Consider the following 5128-nt stretch of genomic DNA (forward strand, 5'->3'; position numbering starts at 1 on the left):
CTCTACAGCAACAAAACACAACACTTACAAGTCAAGCACACACATGATATAACAACTATTACCATTAAACCCATTCAAATCTGTTGAAACTATACTACAAACATTACTATGTAAATAGACATTTTCGAAATTTTAAAATCAAAACAATTATTATTTAAATTTTATATCTCTTAAATACTATTATTGTTCAATAAAATATCATAAATAAATATTTATTATTAAATATTAAAAATAAAAATAAAAGTTTTTTTTTTATCCGGGTCTTACATCGAAGGGTGAAACTAAAGTGTCCACTCCTGCCTGCTGGCACAAATATGTGATTAGGGACAGATGTCCCAGTGGCGTCCTACTACTCACGGTGTTGGCGCAGCTCAAAATCTCACTGGTAATGATCTTACCAACATTCACGTCCATCTGCCTCAACATACAGTAGATAACCAAAATCCGATGTACAATGATGTTAGAAACATGAGAACATGGCTGGATGTTGGCATGAGTAAATGTCATCCAATATTTAGCTAGGGGAGTTAAATCTGCCCTAAGGATGTTCACCGGTGCTCCGTTCGAGTTTCTCTGAAAATGCCTCCCAAGGATACACATTACTCGCTCAATGTCCTCATAATCCCTGGCCTCCCCTAGTATAGCAGCATACCTGCACTGCTCTCCTGGCCACTTAGTCCCTAGAAAAGCGTTGATGGTATCAGGATCATAGCTGATCAAGTGCCCACGTACATAGCTCATGTACCTCCCTGCAGACACTCCTCCTCTAGGAAAGGCATTAGCATAAAACTCCTTTACCAACTCAATACTGGCTAGTGTTGGATAAGTCGTCAGTCTCTCCCATCCTCGCCTTTCAATCTCCAAACCAAACTCTGGAGCTAAATCAGGAATGTACATGGCTTTTCTCTCTATCAGCAATCGCCTCTCCTGGACTATAGCAAAATGTTCTTCATGCTTCCTTGAAAGGAACCTTGAAGAATAATATCTCCTAGGTCTCTCTGGTTCCTTCCTTTTGTTGCACATTGTCTTAACTCTTTTTGAGGTAAACATTCCTGCATAAATCAAATTCATCCAACAAAATTCACAGAAACATCATTAGAGGTTAGTGCATCATCAAATCATACAATTCTTTGAGGAAAAATAGGGCTCCTCAACACACAAACATCCAAAAATTTCAACATTTAGGAAAAACAGCTGCAAACCGCTCAGCGTCCATGAAGACCATCCAGGCGGTTTGCCTCAAGTCGCACCACCGCTCAGCGCCAAAACAGACCGCTCAGCAGTGACGGCTAGGGTTTTTCAAAATCCTTTCCTAAATGATCCTAATCTCCACTCTTTTGCTAATTTCATCAATCCAAACCATAAGCATGCAATTTAATCGGTTCAAACAGTTTCTATTCTATCAATTCATGCATAGAAATCAAAAGCCCTAATTTATCATGTTCCTAAGCATGTTCATTAACAAATACCAAAATTAGAAACCCCAATCATGAATTTGCATACTTACTTGAGTGAAGATGATGAATGCTTGTAGAGAAATTGCTTAATTGATGATGGATGTCCTCTCCAATACAAGTCTCTCAACCAAAAACCCAAAAATTTGACAAAGCAATGGTAAAAATTTGAATTTTTGGTGAGTGGGTAAAGAGAAAGTGAGGAAATCTTTCTAAAAAGCTCTTGAAAGTGAAAGGAGAGTGTTAGGGCTTAGGGAGACCGCTCAGGCGAAATGCAAAGAAGGGTTTCAAAGTGTACTTACCTTGTATCCTTCAGTAGATACACAAAAATTTAGCATCCCTCAGTAGATGCTACCCCAAAAAGTGTTCCAAAGTACATGTACAAAATTAAATACCCTAAAACTACAAATGTTTATACAAAGCGGGATTTAGATAAAATCAATTCATTCCATCCCGGTTGGGATCTTCATCAACCCAACTCATCAGTTGCTTTCTATCCACTCTTTTTATGGCTCTTGTGAATGGTTTCCTGATTTCCAGCTTGCCATCTTCCCGATTCTTAATAACAAGCCACTTCTTATTCTTAAATCTCACTTGTGCTCCTATAGGAAATGGTGTATATTCATTGTGGATAGTGCCTCCTTTGTCAACCTCCTCATCTTTAGGTACCTGCAAAACATTACAACTATTAGAATTAGTACCTGTTGTGTTCTCCTTTAGTGCAGCTTATTTTCTTGACTTCTTATGTCTAGCCCTCTTTTTAATTCTAGTACTTTTCTCTTTAGAGCCAGTATAAAAGAGTACATTCTCTTTATCTCTCATCATGATCCTTGCATCATGGACACTAATAGACATCTTGGATGTTGCTATGAAAGGTCTTCCAAGAATTACTGGAATTCTTTCCTCATCTTCCATGCTCATGATGATAAAATCAACTAAGAATTCTAACTGCTCCACCCGAACAACCACATTTTCCACCATACCAAATGGTGTTTTAACTAACCCATCCGCCATTGTCACTGTGAGATTAGATGGCTTTAACGTTAGCCCCCCAATTTTCTTAAACAAACACTTGGGCATCATGTTAATGCTAGATCCAGAATCTATCATTGCTTCCCTTATATCAACCTCATTGATCATACATGCCAAATTCAAGCAACCTGGATCTTTTACTTTAAGCGGATAATTCCTCGGAGGTTGAACCTCAAATTCTTGCTCATCATCATCTTCATCTAGATCTATCATATCTCCAAGATAAAATTTCATTCTTGCAGGAATCTGTTTAATAATTGAAGGCATAATAGTCATTTGATTATAAATTTCTCTTTTCTGCTCATTTTGACTATCTCGTGCTTCCCCTTCTTCTTCTCCTCCACTGCCACTACTACTCTCAATGGCTTCACCTTCCTCCTTATGATCACTGCTTCCAATCTCTACAACTTCCCTGTCAGCCCTTCCTCCATCACTTGTTACCACAACTTTGCATTCTTCTTTAGGGTTAACATCAATATTAGCCCTAAACTGGTTCTTTTCAGTGGTTTATACTCTTTTTGACAACTGTCCAATTTGCATCTCTAATGACCTAACAGTAGCTTGATCACTTGCTCGATTGGACTCATAGACTTTCATGAATGTATCAAATCTTTCACTCATATTTTTGACAAACTTTATCAAATGTGAAACCTACTGCCACATGGTTAGAGGTTTTTGTTGCCTGAAGTCTCCTTGTTGCCCTGATGGGTTATTCTGCTGTTGACCAATAGATGATTCTTCCAACCTTGGCTAGGATTGCCTTGGTTGAAATTCCCTTGTCTGCACTGGTATTGGTTCCCCATATAGTTAACTTCCTGATGCATCTCCTCAGGTATAGCACATTGACCATTAATATGGTCTCCACCACAAAGATCACATAGCTCTTGTGCTTGAGAGACATTACGAAGATCCTTTGGAAGTTGCGAGAGGATCTTTGTCAATGTATCTAGCTTTTGGGTCAAAAGATGATTTTGAGCTAGCATTGCATCATTTGCAAAGACTTCTTTCTGTTGTGTTGATGTGCCCCTTTCACTATATGCTTCTTGTCCATTAGCTGCCATACTCTCTATCATGTCATAGGCTTCATCCTCAGTCTTCTGTTTGATATCACCTCCAGCTGAGGCGTCCAACATCATCTTAGACTGCATATTCAATCCACCAAGGTAGGCAACAACAATGGTTGTCTTGTTAAATCCGTGAACTGGTGTTTTCCTGAGTAGTCCTTTAAATCGCTCTCATGCTTGACTTAGAGTTTCTTCCATGCCTTGTTTAAATGATGAGATCTCCAGCTTTCCCTAAGTAACTTTGGACTGTGGAAAATATTTGTTGACAAACTTTGTAGCCACAGCTTCCCATGTAGTAAACATCCCTTCAGGAAAAGAATTGAGTCATGTCTTAGCATTGCCCTCCAATGAGAAAGGAAACAAGCTAAGTCTCACTCTATCATCCAATACATCGGTCATCTTCACTGTGTTGCATATTTCACTGAACACTGTCAAATGGTCATAGGGGTTCTCATTTGACAAGCCATGAAACGGTTTGCTTTGCACCAAGTGTATAAGTGCTGGATTCATCACCATGTTGGTCGTTTAATCAGTAGGCATGACTATGTTGTTAAAATGGAAAGGGCCAACCGCATTTGATTTGTCTGCAAGAGTGCGTCTTGGAGGAGTTCTTTTAGTCATCTCCTCTGTTCTTCTATCTGGTGAAGGTGATAATAATCTTCTAGGGGAAGGAAACAAATCCCTAGATGGGCGTCTGACTCTCATTCTCCCTCTTTCCTTGCTTAAGCCTTCAAGAAGAAGTTGCATATTTTTCTTGCTCCTAGTATGTTTGGGCTCCTGCTGCATGCACAAAAAACACAAACCCTAGTAGCACTTTTTTATATTTTTTAAAAAAATAAAAAGATAAAAAGATAAAAAGATATATACAATCAAGTCAAACTTAATCAGTTTACACTACTAGATAAGTTAAACCACGAGTCCCCGGCAACGACGCCAAAAACTTGTTAAGTCTCTGGCAAGTGTACCACATCGTTATCAAGTAATATAAACGGGTAAGTCCGAGTATCGTTTTCCCAAAGGACTCTTAGGCTTTAACTTTCATGTAAACAAATCTTGTAAGACTTGAGAGAAGAATAAATTTGGTGGTTATATGCAAAGAACAAAAATAAACATGCAATGCAGTTAATTCAATTGGTTTTGAGAAACTATGAATGAATGGTGTTGTTGGGGTTTACAATTTCATCTTATCCACTCTCATATATCTACTCTTCTTATTTACTTCACTTATTTATCTAATTGCCATGCACACTTTCTTATTTACCCTTAACCCAATCCCTTGGTGACAAGAGCCTATTATTAATTATCGGCTTGCTATCCCTAGCCTCCCCTAGTAACCAATAATGCAATGCGATCAGAAGCAACTACAATTGACCGTCCTACCCCTATCCCTAGGCGATATTGGCATAATCAAGGAATTTCCCACCAGTTCATGACATTATCGTACGTCCCCATATCGATAAAGACAAACATCTTTTACTGAATGAGTTAAACAATAAAAGCATTGGGCACAGATGAGAACCCAACAATTGATAAACAAGTATATGACAAGCATATGAAATAAATAAGAATTTGAATATA

Source organism: Vigna radiata, chromosome 2 (genome assembly GCF_000741045.1).
Source record: "Vigna radiata var. radiata cultivar VC1973A chromosome 2, Vradiata_ver6, whole genome shotgun sequence".
NCBI lineage: Eukaryota > Viridiplantae > Streptophyta > Magnoliopsida > Fabales > Fabaceae > Vigna > Vigna radiata.